The sequence below is a fragment of the Heterocephalus glaber genome, unplaced genomic scaffold (genome assembly GCF_053883595.1).
Source record: "Heterocephalus glaber isolate CG9 unplaced genomic scaffold, H.glaber_assembly_v1.0 deba00001781, whole genome shotgun sequence".
Lineage (NCBI taxonomy): Eukaryota > Metazoa > Chordata > Mammalia > Rodentia > Bathyergidae > Heterocephalus > Heterocephalus glaber.
Genome location: NW_028258467.1, coordinates 1,399,453 through 1,419,767, shown reverse-complemented (window position 1 = coordinate 1,419,767; position 20,315 = coordinate 1,399,453).

Sequence of the window (20,315 nt, the reverse complement as noted above, 5' to 3'; positions counted from 1 at the left end):
TCAAGCCCGGACGGGGGGTGGCCAACAGATCCCCCCCCACTCAGGCCCACATGGGAAGGGCAAGGACAGCTGGGTGGCTGCACTCAATGGCCAAGGAGTGAAGGACTCCAGGTCAAGGCTCTGCAATGTGTATCCAGTTACAAGAAGGACTAAGAGGGACAAAGGGGTTTGTTGGGTGCTGGAGGACCAGCAAAGGCTGCACTGGCCCTGAGTCACTGCCCATCCAGGGTCCTGCTGGCTCCTAGCCTTAGGCCAGTGCAGAGGTGGCTGCAGAGACGCTTGGAACACTGGCTCTCTGAGGAGCTGGCCCTGGGCAGTTAGGACCAGTGATCCTGGCACGGCCTGCAGTCTTGGGCCAGGCTTCCTCCCTGGAAGCAGTGTGACCCTTCTTGACCTTCTGTTCCCACACTGGGCTCAGATGCAGTGGGGTCACTCTGAAACATCCCTAGGGACTGCCCCAGACCTCATTTCTGGGGTGGGGCTGGGCCACAGAGGCTCCTCCTACTGGGTCCAGCCACCCCCAAGGCCAAAGGCTCCTCCTATGCTCTGTCTCCAGCCCAGAAGGTACCAGATGAGGAGGACAGCCTGTCACCTCTACTCAGCCTCACAGCCTCCACCCATGACAAGTGCTTCCTAGGAGGAACAGGCAGCCAAGATGGACCCAAGGTCACACAGACCTGATGGTGCTGGCAGAGGAGAGCAAGAGGAGAGACTTAGTCATCTGGCTGCCATGGACCTGGGACAAGTGCTCCCACTGGCTTGCATTTGAAGTGACGGGTTAAGGAATCACCCAGGCTGGAACAGATCCACCTGCAGGCATGGCAGGCAACACATCCCTGGGTTTCTCTGAGGGACAGTGGAGCATTTTAATGGGAGGATTTGAAATGGCTCAGGCAGCCCTGAACAGGCCCATCAGAGAGGCCAGATGAGCACATTCACAGATGCAGGAAGTCACTGAAAAGAGCACTGTGCCCTGCAGCAAGGGGAAGGTAGGCCTAGGGAAGGTAGGACTCTTCCTCCAGGAAGCTGTCCCTCAAGGGCAGTCTGGACAGGACATTACACATCCCATGTCTGTGGGGAGGCCCCTCTTTGAGGGTCCCTAAGGCTGTTAGAGGCATCCCTTTCTCTGGGGAGGTGTTAGTCCCTGAAAAGTAGCTGAGGTGAGGAATATGAAGTAGGGAGCAGGCTGGGCTGGGAGGCTGTGTCTCCCATGTGCAACCGGGTGGGTGAAATATTAGTGACCACATTCCATCTCCTTTACTGACTGCATCCCACTTCCAGGGAGTGCCTGGGCCTTAGGGACCCTTCCTGCTGGGTCCAGCCAGACACCTGAGGCCAAAAGTTCCTCCCTCTGCTCTGTCCCCTGCCCAGAAGGTACCAGGTGGGGTGTGCAGCCTGTCACCTTTGCTCTGCTCAGCCTCACAGCTTCCACCGGTGATAAGCACTTCCCAGGAAGACCTTGAACACTGCACCACCCACCTCTCACCAAGGAAGGCAGGCCCCAGAGGCAGGGTGCTCGGGAGCACAGGGCTTGTGACTCCAGCCGCTTGTCTGAAGTGGGGAGTTGGTGGAGCTCGGGGGTGTAGGGACATTTTACAAAGAAACATCTACCCAGTGAAGTCCAACAGACATGGAAGGACTGGGTGGGGTGGGGGAAGTGGAGTTGGAGTTCCAACAGGCCCAGCTGTAGACTTGACAACAGCAAAGCAGGGCCTCTGCTCCTCCCTGGCCCTGCCTTGCTTCCCCTACCTAAATCCCTCCACCTACCAATCAGCCACAAGGGCACCTTGACAGGTGAGTTAGGGCAGAAAGTGAGCACCCAGAGCATCTGATCACACAGCACACACCACAGAGAAGCCTGTGTTCTTGATGTGCTTTCATTGTGGTATAAATCACATGTAAAACTTGACCACTAAAGCACTTTAAAGTATGCAACTTGGTGGCACTTAGTACATTCACAAAACTATACAACCACCGCCACTGTCTAGTTCCAGAATATTTACATCATCCCAAAGGGGATTAGGGCGCCCCTCTGCTTTCCAGCCCCTGACTTCCTGCTGCTCTAGCTCCTGTTCTGGTCATTTTTAGAAGTGGAATCACCCATGTAGCCTTTTGTGGCTGGCTTCTCTAACACAGAGATGTGTTTTCCGGGTCCATCCACATTGTAGCATGTTACTTCCTATCTTTTCATGGCTGAATCATTCTGCTATGTGGATGGTCCACACTTGTTTCTGCCTTTTGGATTTCGTGAACATGCCTATACCCTTTTTATTTTGGAAATAGAGATCCAAGGATTCTCTACCACTGAGCCATATCCCCAGCCCTCTTTATTTTTTATTTTGGGACAAGGTCTCACTAAGTTGTGTAGGCTGGCCTTGAACTTATTATCCTCCTGCCTCAGTCTCCTGGGTAGCAGGGGTTATAAGTGTGTGCCACCACACCTGGGTTCATTTCTGTTTTAACGTGTTTTCAATAATTGGGAGGTTATCATTTGTGTGTGTGTGTGTGTGTGTGTGTGTGTGTGTGTGTTGCTGAGGATGGGACCTAAGGCTTCAAGTACACTAGGCAAGCACTGTACCACTGAACTGCACCCCTAGTCCATTGTTATAATGAAGGTAGATACCACTTGAAAACTCTCAAAGACCATGATTTTGAAGACATGAAAATAAAGATATGGCAATTCAGTTGAGGGGGTTTTAAGCTATGCCTGCCTGTGCTTTAAAATAAGGAAAATCTAAACAACTCCTTTCACCACCTCACACTCATCAAACTAGAGAAAAACAACAAAAGTGCTAAAACCTGGTGTGGGCAGGCCTGGGAGAAACCTACATTGTCTGCCCCATGAATCCGATCAGTCCATCCTGCTTTCTAGAAAAACCTACAGATGGCACCCAGAGATACTGCCACTCCTGTGTTGAGCCTGGCAACTTCAGTCTGTGAAATCCAGCCATAGCAGTGGTGGCGAACCTATGGTATCCATGCTGCAGCAGGCTGTTTGTGTCACTGAAAGCTCTAAAAAGTTCCCCATCATTGAGGCATAGGGAGTAACTGCAAATAAGGAGTAGTCAAAAAGAAAAGGAAACATTCCAAAACTGCTATACAGATTCAATGCAGTCCCAATTTAAATCCAACAGCATATTTCACAGAACTAGAGAAAACAATCCAAAAGTTCATCTGGAACCAGAAGAGACCTAGAATAGCAAAAGCAATTCTAGGCAACAGAGTCATGGCAGGGGGCATCACAGTTCCCAACTTGAAACTGTACTACAAAGCCACTGTGGTTAAAAAAAAAAAAAAAAGGCAGCATAGTACTGGCAAAGAAACAGACTGGAGGATCAGTGGAATAGATGAGAAGATGCAGAAACAACTCCAGACATACTCAGCTACCTCATCTTTGACAAAGGAGCCAATCATCCTCAGTGGAGGAAAGATTGCCTCTTTAATAAATGGTGTTGGAAAAACTGGATTTCAACTTGCCAAAGATTAAAACTAGACCCCTATCTTTCACCATGCACTAAACTAAAATCAAAGTGGATTAAAGATCTAAATAATTAAAACAGAAACACTAAACTTGGTGGAAGACAAGTTAGGTAGAACTCTTGAAGACATTGGTATAGGAAAGTTCTTTATGAACAAATCCTTAGTAGCAAGGGAACTAGCACAAAGAATCAACAACTGGGATCTCATCTTATTAAAAAGCTTCTGCACTGCAAGAGAAACTACCAACCGAACTAAGAGACAACCTACAATGTGTGAAAAAATTTTACCAGCTGTTCCTCAGACAAAGGTCTACTATCTAGAATATATAAAGAACTAAAAAAAAATCAGACCCCCCAAATATAAAGACCCAATTCAAAAACGGGCATCTGAAACGAACAGACATTTCTCAAAGAAGTAAAAGCAGCAAATAAACATATGAAAAAATGTTCAACATCACTCGTCATTCAAGAGATGCAAATGAAAACAACACTGAGATTCCACCTCACCCCAGAAAGAATGCCTGCTATCATGAAATCAACCAATAACAAATGCTGGCGGGGTTGTGGAGAGAAAGGAACCCTTCTCCATTGCTGGTGGGAGTGCGGACTAGTGCAACCACTGTGGAAATCAGTATGGAGATACCTCAAAGAACTAGGCCTAGAGGTCCCATTTGACCCAGCTATTCCCCTACTGGGTGTCTTCCCAAAAGAATTAAAAGAATCACACCACAGTGACATATGTGCACTCATGTTTATAGCGGGACAGGTTGTAATAGCTAAAACTTGGAAATGGCCCAATTGCCCGTCAACTGGAGACTGGATAAAGAACATGTGTTTTTGGTGGGGGGGCTACTGGGGATCAAACTCCGGACCTTGCACTTGCGAAGCAGGCACTGGAACCACTGAGCTAAATCCCTGGCCCCTAGATGCAATTTTTTAATAAAATGGAGTACTGCTCAGCCATAAAGAATGAGAAACTAGAGACATTTATAGCTAAGTAGATGCACGTTGAGTCCCTACTCTTAAGTGAAATAAATAGAACACACTTGTGTAAATACCGAATAGTTTCTCTGGTGTGAAAGACTAAAAGTGTAAATAAGAATCAAAATGTATAATTGATATTGTGAAATAGGAAGAAAATGTCTAAAAGAAAAGGGGAAATGGGAGGGGAAGGGAAAAGGAAAGAAGAGAAAAGAAAAAATATGAGAAAAGGTAAAACATGGAAACAAAGTCTTTGTAAATAGGGAAGGGTGGAGGGGGTGAAGGGAGGGCAGGGGAATGGGGAAAAAATAAGAACCAAGATGCATCATGTAAAGGTGCAAGATCCCAATGAGGAATGTAACTGTATTGTATACCTAAAATGCACCAATAAACTAATGGAAAAAAAGAAAAGAAAAGGAAACAGCCATTTTATCACAGCAAAGTTTATCACTAGAAAAAAGCATAAAGAGGCCAAGCACCCAGCAGGAGGATGACTGGGGCTACAGTGAAGAGCCCACTCTGCAGACACAGAGGGTTGGGATCCGAGACAGATTTGAGGGTCAGGGATAAAGCTCAGTGGCGCTGCACCTGTCTGGCAAGCCCAAGGTCCTGAGTTTGATCCCTGTCCCGAGAAAGAACAATTTCTAAGGAAGACAGATTCAAGATACATAGAGACAAGTCCAGAAGACAGATTTGTGCTAAGAAGTAGGCAGAAAGCCACCTGATATCTGATTATAGCCTGAAGGGCGCAGGGCTCAGCTTCCTGTAGGGAGTGAGCCCCTCATCTGTGGAAAAGTCCAGGCAGCCACTTGTCAGGATATGGTAGAGGATCCCAGACAGGACAGAAGGACATAGTCACACATGATGCCTGAGAACCAATGACAGATAGGGCACTGAGCATGCAAGGGCCAGGCCTGGAATTGGCCCAGGGAAGCTGCACAGAGGCTGGGCAGCAAGGAAAGGCCCTGGCGGTCCCAGGAAAGAGGTGGCAAAGGGAAGGACCAACATGGTCTCTATCAAAGACATGCCCATGGGGCCACCCAGGCTGGTGGGAATTCCTGGAAGCAGCAGCATCCCTGGCTGGCCCCAGGGGCGCCTGTTACCCACCCAGCAGGGGCCTGTGGCAGGTCCTCAACCTTCCCACAGGGCTTGGTGTCCTTGGCCTGGCCTCATCTGCCCTCATCCAGTGCCCTTGTGCAAGTGGCTGAGCCCACTGACACAGCATCCACTGTAGGCCTACTGCCTGCGAGAATGGTCAAATCCCCACTTTATCAGCTCAGCTTTATCTCTAGAACTTCCCACAGCTTCCCAGAGAAGAAAATTAAATAGAGGATTTAGCACAGATTTTGTGTCTGGCTGAGCTGGGGCAGGGAGGGGTGAATAGGCCCTAAGCTATTCAGATGGGCAGAGGGTACCTGGTCCAGACCCTGCCAGACTCAAGCCTCAAGGTGAGGGCCCCAGGATCTGCTGGTGAAGGGGCCTCGACAGCCCTGCGGCACCTCAGTCACAGGCCCTGGGGGCAGGGACAGAGAGGTCAGCGTAGGAGGCTGTAGTATGCAGGGCTCAGTGACCATTGGCCTACCCAGAGAAGCCACTCAGTTCTGTGTCCCCACCACAGCCTTCCCAGGGGCCGGAGGAGCAGTTTGGGGGGGGGCATCAAGGGGAGGGGTGGGCAAGGATAGGGGAACTAATGGTGTCTTGTGTCACTGGCAGGGCCGCAGCTTGACCCCCAACCCTCCTCCATGGCCTGGACAGGGATTGCAGGGATCCTGCACAGGGCCCAGAGCTCTAGCTGCTTTCCAAGTACAACACTGGGGATGGAGCCACTTGCCAGCTGCCAATGCAGAGAGGATAGATCAGGGCTGAGGTGACAGCTCCTCAAATGGCCTCTGCTGGCCTCAGGGTCAGGGTAGCCCAGGATGACGCAGTCAGCCTTCTTCAGCTTAGCAAGAGCCCTGAAGTCAGGTCCCATGTGCAGCCACTGGAGGGGACAGTCCCTGAGCCCTGTGTGGGAATACTGGGCCTGGGGTCTGTATGGAGTGTTCCCTTGGCTGCCTGCTCTCCTCCCAGGGTCCTCCTCAAGGAGCTGGCTGGGACATGATCTGCTTCTGTGAGAGGGAGTGACCAATGGCATCCCTCAGCCCCAGTGCTGGCTGGCCCCCCACTGTAAGTGCTGATACCCATGGAGCTCAAGCCCCAGGTAGCAGAAGCCACAGGGGGAACAGGAAGGACTCAGCTAGAGAAAAGACCTGAAGCATCTGCAGAATGTCTGGCTGCACCCAAGGACAATGTCCTGCATTGGGTGGATCAACAGGATGGGAGGACACAGGAGAACAGGCCAGCTTTAGGGCAGTAGGAGGGTCAGGCTATTTTAAACCCCAGTCTGGGGTCCTGGCCGTGTAGCCCCGGCTCTAGGCCTGAAGGCAGGATGCCAGCTCTGATGCCCCTGGCAGCCAACTCAGCAGCACCTGCTCTGCTGATGTCACCAGGGTATTGGTTTCAGTCTTCTAGAGGCTCAGGGTGGGCTGCCTAGAGGAGGTGCCAGGGGAGCAGAGGCTCATGGGAAGACACCTATGGGCAGGGCATGGACACAGCTCTGCTGCTCTCGATGCCTGAGGGCATATAGCTGACTCCACAGTGGCCCCAAAGGCACATGGAACTGTATGTCCTGGGCTGGGGCTGCCTAGTCTTGGCAGGAAGAGCTTTAAGGGCCTGGGTGGAGAGAAGTCTCCATGAAGGGAAGAGGGGAAGGGCTTAGTCAGGGTAGGGTTAGGTGAGAGGGCCACTCCAACGTGGTGGGGACCTGTCCATTTGCTGAGATTGTAGGATGAGGTTCAGCATCCCCAGAGCTCCCTGTCCCCTGGGGTGTGGGACAGATATAACAAGGGTTTGTGTTCAGAGCCTACGATTCTGGTCAGGATTTGAGTCCCTGGAGGGTCACCTGCATGGTCCAAGGCAGGTCTCACAATGAGAGAAAAAGACACTGTGGCCTACCCCTTTGTCTCTGGCCAGCGCCTCTCTGTCACAAAGGGCTCATGGAGTCTGGTCTCACTGTGTCCTCATCAGGCTCCCCAGGCAGGCTCTGGTGGGCTTGTGTCTCTTCACTGAATTATCAGTGGGCTGGATCCAGCAGACCTGAGGGGAATCAGCTGGACTGAGGGTCTGACCTGGCCCCAGGAGGAAAGCCCCCAATTAGACATTAACTCCCCCATTCCAGCCCCATCATGGCAGGCCTGGCACAGCCACAGTGAATGTGCTAGACACTGGGCAAGTTGCAAATTGAACCCAACTCACCTCGGTCTTGGGGCTTTGGGCAGATCTGCTAGCATCCTCACTGCCCTGACCTGCTTGCTTCAGTGGGACACACTCCAGGTCTCAGATCCCACCTGAACACCCATGTCCCTTTCATGCCCAGGAAGGCCAGCTCAGAGGAAGGATCTTCCAGAAACACAGCTTGTCCAAGGTGAGAGGAGTCCTGGGGCCTGACCTCTGGCTGTAGCATTGCTAAAAGCCAGGGACCTATCCTGAGCTGCACACCAGGGGATCCAGGAGATGAAAGGCTAAGGGGATTTCAATGGGGGCCGCACTCCTCCACACAGAATGGGGGGCACCCTAGGTTGCACAGGGTCTGCCCCACCCTTCTGGCTGGCACCCAGTGACCATTTTCTCTGGTTCCTCTAGCCAGGTCAGTGGCCCTATGTCCTTGGGCTGTCCCAGCAGAGGTGTGGCAGGGGGGGTAGCATCAGGAGCTCAGCAGCTTGTGATATTATGAGGCTCCATCAACATCTTCTGCAGACTGCTCTGCTGCAGCAGAGCCGATTAGGGGTGTGCTGGTGCGAGATAAGGCCGCAGGGTCATTTGGAGGGCGGCCACGGAGATCTGGGAGGCTGAATCTCCCTTCCACCTGTTCTGCCTGCACCCTCCCAACCTGCCCCACTGGGACGGACATAGAGCTGCCCTGAAGGCTTGCACCCTGCTAAGGGCATCCCAAGGACATCTGAAGTGAGTATCTGGACAGTGAGCCAGGAGCCCAGCACAGTCCTTACGGGGCGCCACCTGAGGATGAAAATAGCTTGAATGGTCTGTGCTCCACCCAGCACTTAGTCCAAAGAGCCCCTGAAAATAGACGTGGAGAAAGTTAACTGGATGTGCACATCAGGCCCCCAAAGGTCCTCTTGGGAGCAGTGGCTGCAGCCTGGAGCCACTTAGCTGATGGAACTGGGGGCAATCAGAGTTCATGTCTCCACCAGGAGCAAATAGATGCTAAGTGCTGGGAGGAGAAGCATGAGGTCACTGAGGCCCTCTGCACTCTTCCCCCCTCCCTACCAACTTGGCCCACTCCCCCCACCACCACGTTCATGCTCCTCACCGCCTCCCTGCTCCCACTCGGGGGGGCCCTCTGGATGCCCTCCCTGATGATATCTGATGACTTCCCACCCAGGAGACCCTCTCCTGCCTCCTTCCTTCCCCTCCCCTGCCCAGGGGTGGTTCAGGTACACTCAGCACTCTGTCCCCCACAAGCCCAAGCCTGCACCTTGTGCTGAGGATGCCTGTCCACCAGGGATCTCATTACCACTAGCCAGAGGGAAGCTGGGCACAGTGGCACACACATGTAGTCCCCACAACTCAGGAAGCTGAGGCAGGAGAATCACAAGTCCGTGCCAAGTCTGGGCAACTTAGTGAGACCCTATCTTAAAATAAAAAGTGAAGTGGGCAGGGGATACAGTCCAGAGGTAGAGCCTTGACTAGCACCTGAGAGAGTCAGGCTTTCATCCACAGTGCTCCAAAATGTTTTAGAAAAGAGGGACAGTGGGAAAAGCCAGCAAGAAAGACCCTGTGCCCCCAAGAGTGGGCTCAGATGACTGTCAGTCTGGGCTCAAGGCCAACATCTCACAAGGATCTCCACTCTCCAGCACCTCAGACCAGGCCACAGCAGGTCATAGTGCAGGGTGGGGACAAAACACATCCTGGGAGCTGGGCTGTGGGGCACCCAGGGAAAGACCAACGTATCAGTGATGAGGCAAATTTTCCTTTTTCATATGTTCCTTGGTCATAAAAGTGTAGGACATAGTATTTTTTTTTCTGTATTAGGTCAGATTGTTCCTAAGGCTGAGAAGAAGGAAGCCGTGTCCACAGCTGCACACAGTGGCGCATGGCTACACACGGCTGCATGTGGCATTGCCCATGGCTGTCACAGTGGCTCACACTGCACAAGCCAGAAGGAGCAGATGATTCCTCCTGAGAGAGGTGCTGAAGTTTGCAAAAGTGTGGAGGGATATGTTCTAGAGTGCCCAAGGTCTGCAGGTGGAACTGAAGGTGAGATGGCCTGAAGGGATAGGGGGCTCAGGGCCAGGGCCAGAGCATGTGCCCCTGCAAGCCTTGCCCCCAGGCCCATGTAGAATAGTCCAGAAGGGGCCAGGTCCCCAAGGCCTGGCTGTTCAGCTGGCACCTCTGTGACCTAGGGTCGCCCTACCTGTGGGACTGGAGCAGCTGCAAAGGGGAAAATAGGCTTTCCTGTGTCCATGAGAGCATGGCCTCTGCTCGATTCTTCACCTGCCTGTGCCCAGATTCCAGTCATGCTATGAAACCACAGGGAGTCCTAGTGTGTGCCACTCTCCGGGCATGGAAATCAAAGTGATATTGGATGGTCCCTGACCCCTAGCCCATCCAGGACAATACCTTCTGCCTGCCTGTGTCCTTGGCACCCTCAGGAGGGCAGGGAGACTCCTAGAAGTTGGGGCCCTGGCTACACATAGGGGTGAAATGCAGATTTGGCCTCTGAGAGCAGCAAACCAGGGCAAGCATGGTCTCCTGCCACTCAGGCAAGGCCAGCACAGCTGAGTGGAGCCTCCATGGTGGGCAGAGGAGGGAAGGCTCCCCACCTCCCCATTAGCAGTTCCTTCCCCTCAAGGCCCCCTGGGCAGGCTCTAAATAGATATTAGCCTGGGCATCGACCTGCAGCCCTGAAACCGGCACAAAGAGCCTGTAAAGACACTGCCATGCCAGTGAGCCTGGATCAGATCCTCCCTGTGGCGCTAATGCACTCTGCATTATTGTAAATTCTGCTTTTCTGAACAAGAGTGAGGAGAGTGCCCTGAGGAGCTGCTCGGCCAGGGGTCAGGCACAGCCTTAACTTGCTTGCTTCATACCTACAGGGAATGAGCACTCTGGGCTCTGTATTCCCACACCCACAAACGGCCAGGCTCAATTGGCCCCTTTCCTGGCCATTCTGAACTCACACTGCAGCCCCCCCCTCCCCAAGTCTATCTCTCTCTCTTTTTTTTTTTTTTGGTACTGGGGATCAAACTTTGGTCCTTGCCCTTGCGCAGCAGGCAGCGAAACCACTGAGCTAAATCCCCAGCCCAAGTCTATCTCTCTCTTACTCTCCATCTGCAGGACTCACCACAGACCCCAGCTGGAGGGGCCAGCTTCCACAGACCTTCGGCCCTCCCACAGCCCCCACCTGCCTCAGGCCTGCCCCCACCTCTGTCTCCTACCTCAGGTAGCCCCAGAGGTATGGCACAGCCTGGGCCTAACCAAGCACAGAACCCTTCAAGGACTGCTGGTGACAGCAATCCACCCTACATCCCTCCTCCAGGAATCATGCCAACTACTCCCACAGTCCTAGAGGGGCCACCACTGGCTGGCAGAGAGTAGGCATTGGGGTCACACCAGGCTTGAAGAGCTGCCATCCCAGCCTGGCCTGTGGAGCCCTGGCCATTGAGAGCCCCCTGGGCCAGTCAGCTCCACCAGCTTGAAGTCACAGGTCAAAGGAAAACTGCCTGCTGGCCCTAAGGTCCTGGGGGTACAGGGCTGTGTGAGACAATTCCCCAGGTAGAAGTGGCCAGGAGGTCACCCTAGATAACAGCTTCCTCTGTTTGTGCAGATCAACAGAAGCAGCTGGAACTGAGGAAGATGTACATTCTACACAGTGCTATCTGTACACCTTAATTTTCAAGGTTTGTGGGTTCTTAGAGCTGTCCTCACCAAGTCCCATAAGCTTTAGGACAATAGTTTACTGCTAACACAGGGTCTGAAGGGCTATGTAGAACCATTCTCCCCAAGGGCTCTGGGGAAAGGTCCTTCCTGCCTCCTCCAGCTCCTGGGGCTCACAGTGGCTCACAGTGGCTCAGGTATGACACAGGTCATGACTGACCATGACTGGCTTGGTGGGAGCTGCTGGCTATGTGGCACATGAGGGGGCATAGGAGATGGGGTCAGGGAGGTACAGGACGTGAGGACTGATTCCTGTGTGACAGCGCTGGCAGGGGAGGGCTGCAAGCTAGAATTGACCCTGTGTGTCCCATGAACAAATCCAGGAGGGGGTGCCTGACCCACTACCCTGATCCCTGGGCAGCAAGGAACAAAGATGGCCATGGCACACTCTGGGAACACAGCCTGTTTCTATGACAACGGGGCCTTTTCCCATCTCCATCTTGGTGGAAGATTGTGCACCAGGCTTTGGAAGTAAGGGTGAGAGGCAAGCCAGTTTCCCTCACACTTTAGGGCACCCTGGGGCTGTAAGTGTGGGCCTGCTCATGTGCTTCCCCTCTTCCATGGGCCCCCTTGCCTCATTATCCCAATCTGTCTTGAGAGCAAGGGTCCTTTCAAGGGACAAGTGCTCCCAAATCTGAGATCAAGTATCCCTACACCTCAGCTTCTCTGCCTACAGACTGATATTCTTGGTCTTGCCTGTGTCTCTCCAAACTCTCTCTTCCTGTGCACTTCAGTGGGCCATAGGAAGCTGAATTCTGCCCATTGGAGCCTCATAGCTGGCCTGGAGAGCAATGGCGCGAGTCACCCAAAGAATGAATGAATGTAAGAGGTGGGAGGACAAGACACTCCACACATCTGGAGCAGCTGCGGCAACCTTCCTAGGTCTCCTGGTCTCTGAAGTGGACAGGGGTGCCCCAGGGGTCTAAGAAGGGGAGCCTGCCCCTCTGCAGGGGTTAGTGCCCCAATGGGGGCAGCATCCCAGCCCTGTACCAAAGATGTCCCTTTTATGTAACCACGGATTTTTTTTTTAAAGATAGGGTCTTCCTATGTGTCCCAGGCTGGCCTTGAACTCACTGTATAGCCCAGGCTGGTCTTGAACTCCTGGTGATCTTTCTGCCTCAGCCTCCTGAGTGCTGGGATTATAGGCATGGGCCACCACATTGATTCTCAATCAAGCCTGTAGCATTCTCCCCTGAACTCTGATCTATGGGATCCATGATAAATTGTTATTTTAAAATTCTAATGGCTGGTGAGAGGGTTCACTGTGAGATGATTGTCCCCAGTTGATAGGAGAGCCGTGGGTCGGCAGGGATGCTGCCAGCTGGCCCCTCCCTGAGTCCTGTTTGCCCCACAGCCAGATCCAGAATGCTTTAGAAAGTGGCCAGGGAAATCAGTCCTGGAGGGGCACAGTTGCTGGGGCTAGATGTTGGTAGACCCAGGGAGGGAAGGGGCTGTGGGCTCCCAGACTAGGCAGAACATGTCTGTCTGACAGTCAGGGCCACCACCATCTGCTGGGAGAGATGGATGAAGAAGGCTCAGCTCCTGCCGCCCACAGGTTAGGGGCTATGGGCTGCAGGGCCTCAGAATTCAAGGATCCCCTTCCCTGACTGCAGGATGGTGGCAGGGGTGGGTCCTGGACAGTCTCCTCCCATCCTGAAGTTCTGTCAGTAGATGAGATCAACCTGCACTTAGAGTCTAACCATATGCTTTCCAGTAAGGGGGAGAGCCTGGATCTACTGGACAGCGAGCAAGTGTGAAACTGTGCATGTGTACCACCCCACCTCTAGTGGGCGCTGTGCCACATTCCTGCATATTTCCTACACAGGCTGGGGGCTCTCCTATCAAGACCCCTCAGAAACCTCAGGACCTTCAAGGGGGCCTTGGCTGCCCCCATTCCTGAGGTTCTTAGCTGCCCTGGGCCAGAAGAAGATGGGATATGCCTCTGGGACAGTGGAGGGAGAGATGGGGCTGATTGAACCCCACTCCACTGAGGGACATCCTCCACCCCACTCAGGGATGGCTATCCAGAGCAGCTGTACTCCTGAGAGAAGAGCCAGGACTCAGCCCTCCCCAACCCACTGCTCCTGTTCCAGGGACTTAAGCACAGCACTGGCCCAGGAGGGATCTATAGAGCTGACCCTAATCCCTCTCAAATGGACACCAAATCCTGGGAATGTCCTGCAAGACACTGAGTCCTCAACATACTGGCTGAGAAGTTCCTGAAGAACCCCTGACCACTGGGTACTCCATGCTGGTAAAGATCCTTCCCTAGTGCCTAAGCCAGGCCCATGGCAAAGGCCAGGACTCCCTCCAGGCACAACAGCATTGCTCACCCCTCTCAGGGGATATCCCCTTCCCCCTTGCCTGCCTTCACCAGGAGAGCCCTGTCTCTATCTGTCCCCAGTTCCCAGGATATCCTCCTGGTGTCCACCTGATTGGGGCCAGGGTAGACTGTGGAGCTGGAGAAGGTCAGTAGGGGAGGCAGTGCTGCAGCCCAAGGACAGGGCTGAGTTTAAGTTTAAATTCTTCCAGCAGGAGATGCAAGGCTGGGGGAGAAGCTTGGCTCTAGCCTCTGCCATGAGATTGAATTTCTGCTGGAGCTTCAGAATTTAAATTTATTTGGGGCAGGGGAGAGGAGTGGTCAAGGCAGGAGTTTAACAATCAGGTAGGAAGAGAAAACATCAGACCAGGAATTGCTGGATAGGCTGATCCTCAGTAGTACAGATCTCTGCTGACAGCCCCCAGCAGGGTGTGGGGACCCCATCCCCAGGGCTAGAAATCAGAGCCTCCTGGGGGCAACGGATTCCCATCCTCTGACCTCTTCCAAGACCACGTCCCCCCAGAATCTCCTCCTACCCATAATGCCCCCTATTTCCCTCTACTCTGCTTCTCCCTGAGGCTAGCAGGAGGTTCACAGGAGGATGTGGAGTGGGGATATACTGCCCATGTGCCACCAAAGCACAGACAGCTGAGGACTGAGGGCACATCTCAGGGCAGATGGGGCAGAGGCCCTGGGTGGAAGCCACATCCACAGCCACTTGGAGGAAGTGGGTGGGGAAATAAAGGCTCAGCATTGCCTGCGGCAGTGTGTGGGGTCTCCAAGGAAGGTCAGGGTCACAGTGGTAACTCCACACATGAGGGCCCCCCATCCAGCCTTGGATACTTCCCGGGAGATACTTCCCAGTGTGGTCAGCAGGAAGTGCATGGAGTACCGACCTTCCCAAGGCCGGGAGAAGAGACAAAAAAGGTGCTGACCAGTCCCCAGTGAGCACAGCTGATGGTCCAGTTCATGTGGCCGGGTGCGGGTTGTTCCATGAGGGATGAGCAGAGTGGAACTTAGCCTGCAGTGTCCCCATCCTGTGCCTCCCACACTGGCTAGAGACCCTGATGCTCTCCACCAGGAGGCCTTAGGTAGTGTGCCCAGGGCAGTGAGGGCTATCGGAGTAGGGGTGATTTTCCTGGAGCCCATGGGGCTCTCCAGTCCTCAGCCTGCAGAGGCCCTGGGCTGTGGGTCACCCAGACTGGTTTGGGATCACCAAGCCCACCAAGATCCCCTTTGCACTTCTGGGAAAACTGAGCCCTATGGAGAGGTACCCACTGCAGATTTGAGCTCAGAGCACTCTGTACGAGCAGATCACTGAGGCTGGTCTCAGATTAGACGGCACAGCAGAGGCTGGACCCTGGCTGGGCCCTCTCACTTTGTCCCTGGTGTTATTTTGGGCCCAAAAGGAAGACCCTCTTGGGTCTCCACCCTGTGCCTGGAAGTCTACCATCACAAGTGTAAGCCACAGGCAGCTGCTCAGAGAACTTAGTCCTCTTCCTGAGAGCAGAACTTGGTGACCAGCAGGCTCTGTTCTCCCCAGGGAGTCCTGACGCTGGCTGTACCCCTGCCTCTCATTCCCGGGTGAGGGCTTCCTGACCATTGTGAAGGAAGGAGGGCTGGGCAGACCCCCCTACCCCCATTCAGAGCAAAAGCAGTGCCTTAGCAAGCGGCAAAGCATCAATATTGGAACCTGGGGCTTATCCACCCCACAGTGCGGGAGACAAGCCGGATGCGCGTGGCGGTTGCCTGGCAACCCCCTGCCTGCGCCTGAGCCCCTTCGCCCACGCAGCTGTCCTTGCCTCCGCTCAGCACCTCCTGCCCATGGGCTCCTGCTCATCAGGCCAGCTGGAGGCAGCGTGTGCAAGACACTCCAGTTCCCCCTTGATCAGGCTCCGGTCTTGTCCCTTAAGTGGGCTTTAGGCTGCATGCCCTGATGGAGGAGGGGAAGGGGCTCCTGCCAAGTCCACTTGAGCAGGTGGGGGTATTTCAGGTCACTCTCGTGGACAACATCCTGGTGCCTAGAGCATCTGACCTAAAACAATGAAGAAAAAATGGGACCCTGCCTCACCAAGAGCCCCTGCCTGGCCTCAGTTAGACCTCCAAATACTCCTGGAGCTAGGAGTCCTTTGCCATCCTCAGATGAGAAACTGAGGTGCAGAGAGGTTGTGCTTGCCCAATATCACACAGCTTTTGGTCCACAGAGATTGAACAACTTTTTGAGAAGAGGAAATACAATTTTAGACTAGGGGTGAAACTCCCTCCACTCGTGATGATCTGAGGCTCACCTGGTCGAGTGTGAGGCTCCCAATTAAAGATGATGACATCATCCCAGTGGCGGTGGGGGCACCCAGCTATCTGAGCTCCAGGAAGTGACCCCACTGTCAGCTGATGATGAAGGTCACCTGAAGTCATAATGCTGAGCCAGGGCCAGAATCCAGATGCAGGTCAGACATGTCTCACCCATCCCAGAGGCTCTGGTGAGAAAATGCCTCTCCTCACCCCAGGACTCATGGCTTGGGGCTCCATTTGCCTTGTTCACTCCACAGTCTCCCCAACCCATCTGCTCCCCACCCTTGTTCAGCCTCCCGAGGCTGCCCCACCCTCCATTCTGAAGGTCTCCAGTCTGGAGATGCCTCAGGGACAGGAATAAACCAGGTGACAACTCAGCCAGGGATTTAGCTCAGTGGTTCCAATGCCTGCCTTGCAAGCACAAAGACTTGAGTTCGATCCCTGGTGCCAAAAAAAAAAAAAAAAAAAAAAAGCCAGGTGACAAGTCACAGGACTGTGATCCTGCTCAGGAGGATGCAGAATGTTGAAGAAGGAAGGCACTTGGCTGACTCCTCTGAGTTGAGGACATGTGTGTAGTACACCCAGACTCAAACAGGAGGCTCTTCTCACCTCTTCCTTAAGGTCTACTCCTCTGGGATGATCAGGCTCAGTTGTGGCATCCGGAGTATCCTTCTAGTTCTGGACAGAGACAGCCACAGCTGTGGGGGAAGATGAATGCATCTTGGCTCTCTGCTGCAGGGGGCCAGGGTAGGCACAGGTAATGCCTCTCTCTGAGGTGACAGCCTGCAGGAGCCTCCCCTCTGCTTTGAGGGCCATTCTGGAAGACAGCATGGGAAAGCTGCTCCCAGGGGACCTGGCACTCAGCCCAGGCATGCGGAACTTTCGGAAGCCCCCTCTACCTGGGGCCTGGACAGGGGCCTGGACAGGGGCCTGGGCAGTTTGGAAATTAGGGAGATTAGTCCTTTGCTTGGTAATTAAGAGGGAAGTAGGTCAATTGCACCAGGCCACAGGATGGGGGGGCCACAGTCTGCACTGTGGGCCTGACACCTGCCAAAGAATCCCTCAGGCTCCTCTGAGAAACATGCCAGTGAAATCTGAGTCCTCCCAAGGGTCAGAGGACTAAATCTCACTGTGGCCCCTCCTAATGCCGCTCACTAGGCCCAGCAGAGAACACCATGGGTTCTCCCCAACTCAAGAAAGGAGGTCTAGGACTTCAGAGAGTGGGCAGAAACAAGTTGGCATGGTGAGAAGCAGCAGGACGTTGGATGGCCTCTATGTCCCAGTCCTGCTCCTCCCTGGCACCCCTGGAGTGCCCCAGCACCTCTTTGCTTTTGGGATTCAGTGGGTTTGGGCAGAAGAGTGGGGAGTTCTCACCCTGGCCCACTTGCAGAGTCAGAAGGGCAGTGGTCATGGCAGCCCTTGGAGCCTCTCTGTCCTGCCCAAGCCTCAGCCCTCATGTGTCCAGACCAGCCAGAGCCCAGGCTCAGGCTGTGCTGCTGGTGGCGCATCTGTTCCCTGTGGGCCTGGCTAAGGGGTGGGGGTTGGGGACAGGTCTCAGGCACCTTCTGGGAGCCCTGCAGAAGTCCTTGACAGTTCTCAAGAGGCCCAGGATGACCCACCCAGAACCAGCCTTTCCTGTGTTTTAGCCTCAGTTTCTTACCCATAAAACCCACAGTGGGGTCCTGTGGTGAGTTCTAGGGCCCTAGGGCTCAGGACTCCTCCAGGACTGATTGACAAGTGGCTGTGTATTCCCAGGATCAGGCTGTGCCATGCTGCCTGTAGGGCACACCCACCCCAGCTGTGTTATCTGCTTAGTCCTATGTCATTGCTGGGTTAAGAAGTTACCTCCCTACAGAATGGCTGGGGAAGCATGACATTTTGCCTTAAGGATGAGCTCAGCCTGTGTAGCCCCACTATGGTTCAGCTGCCCTACACAGGACTGAGACTTGGTATCCCATGCTCCACAGCCAATGGGCAAAGGCTTGTGGGCAGCCAATAAATGCTTCCTCCTCGGTCTTGTTCTGGGTCCTGAAGGACATGGAGTCTGCATCCCTGAGGGACTGCTACATCCCCAAGCCCCAGGAAAGAAAGGCCAGCCCATCCATGTCATTGTCTCCAGTAGCTAGAGCTATAGATGCTGAGAAACTTGCTCCAGCACACTACAGCCTGAGACCCCATCTAGATCCTGAAAGTTCCAGTCATCTAATTATCCTTCACTTCCAGGCCTAGCCCAGCTCAGCCCTGCCTTCCTCCAGAAAGGTCTAGCCATGCCTCCCTGCTCCGCTGCAATCCTGCAGGTTTGCTTCCACCTCTGAGACCAACTTGTCTGCTCGCTGGGGCACTGGACCATCTTCCCCCAAGGGACCAGAGACACCTCTTGTTTAAATGCACCACGTGGGCAGAGGCTCTCTGGGGACTCAGAACCTCATCTTGCAGGACCTGGGCCAGGCAAGCAGCCTCACCAGCCAAGGGCACACAGGCCCTGTGGTGGCTACCACTGTCCCTTCTGATCCATGTGCCCTCTCAATGGAGCTCCCAAGGAGGGCTGGGGTCTGGGTCACTAAAAGGCCTCACTATAGGCCTTCAGATGCAGTTGGCCTGGATTAGCTTCCACCCAGGCCTTCTGATGAGGGAAGGGGCCCCCACATGCCATGAGCCCACTCCTGGGCAGGAGCAGCCAGGCGTCTCCGGGTTGCAGGAGAATCAGGAGACCGGTGGTCAGAGCCCCTGCAAGCCAGGCCCTACATCAGGATCTCTGCACTTCTTGGGAGGGACACCCTTGACCTGCCAATCAGGGCCTCTTGGACCACATCAGGCTGTCAGCTTTTGGCTGGGGCTGCTAAAGAGTCAGAGGTGGGGTCTTGGTCCCCCTCCCCAGTATCACTGTGGGATGGGATGAAAGGGGAAGGCAGGGCTCAGAGCTCCGTCCTGTGTTACTCCAGAGTGCTCGGGCTGTGATAACTAAAGAATGTCTGCTGTGTGTGCTTCTCCCCAAGAGCATGCTGCTCTCCTGCTTCAGTCGCTCCCCTTGTGTGATACTACTCTTCATCCTCTCTCTGTGTGTGATGCTCCAATGCTCAGCCTTAAACTCTTTGTTTTCTTCTGTGTTGCTGAAGATAGAACCTGGGACCTTGTGCATGCTAGGCAAGTCCTCTATCCCTGAACTATGCCCCCTTAAAGATACTGAAATCAAGGGGCCGGGGATTTAGCTCAGTGGTTTCACTGCCTGCTGCGCAAGCGCAAGGACCTGAGTTCGATCCCCAGTACCAAAAAAAAAAGATACTGAAATCAAAGGGGACTGGTGAGGAGTGCTGAGGATCACTTGGGTGTATGGGACCTTCTCTGAGCCATGCTGGCAGGCAGGGGACTCAACGGAGCCACAGCTTCACACTTGGGGACCCTTCTGCAGGGCTACTGCACTTAGACACCTCCTGAAGTGTAGGGGTCTCAGCAACACCAGACTGTCAGACTAACATGGGGGCCTTCACCCACCTGGCAGGACTCCTGAGGCAAGAGGCTGTCTGTTGAGGGCCTCTGCCTGCCTCCTCCAGCCCCCCACCAAGTCCTCTCCTGGCCCACCATGGACTGTGGACACAAGGTCGTGGGCCAACCTCACTCTGGCCAGCCTGCTGCCCCTGGATGGTGTCAGGAGGTCCTCGCCATAGCTGCCCATGAGCTGGTCACCATGACTGTTTCCCTGAAGACCTCCCCTGCCACCCCAGCTCTGTCTACAGAACAGCCTGGAATGTGAAGATGGGTGCAGCAAGGGCTTAAGTAGGAGGAGCAGGCAGACATAGACCCTAGGCTGGCATCTCTGCAGCTCCTCAGGTCATCGCACAGCCACCAAGCCTTCTCTGTCCAGGGTGCTGTGTATTGGCTGCACCCAAGCCCTGGCTGGAGCTCAGCCCAGGACCCCTGTGAGCAGCAGCCTGTCAAGCAGAACCCTCACGGGCCCCTAATACCTCCAGGACGATAACAAGTCAAATGAGCACTTGTCACCCAGCCAGTCCCTCCCTCTGAGGGCCCTGGTGTCCACCACTTCACTTAGCCTCAACCCAGGAACAGAGGCCACTTACTGTCTGATATTTTTCTCCTGTGCCTTCATTTCTGCAGAGAAATAACTGCGTGCAGTGAAAAGCTAGACTTTAAGGGCACAGAGTTCATGGGAGTTTTAAGACTGAATAGAGTTTGTTTCATGGCCCGAACAAGGCAGAACATTCTTTATAGAAAGAACCACCAACAGGTCA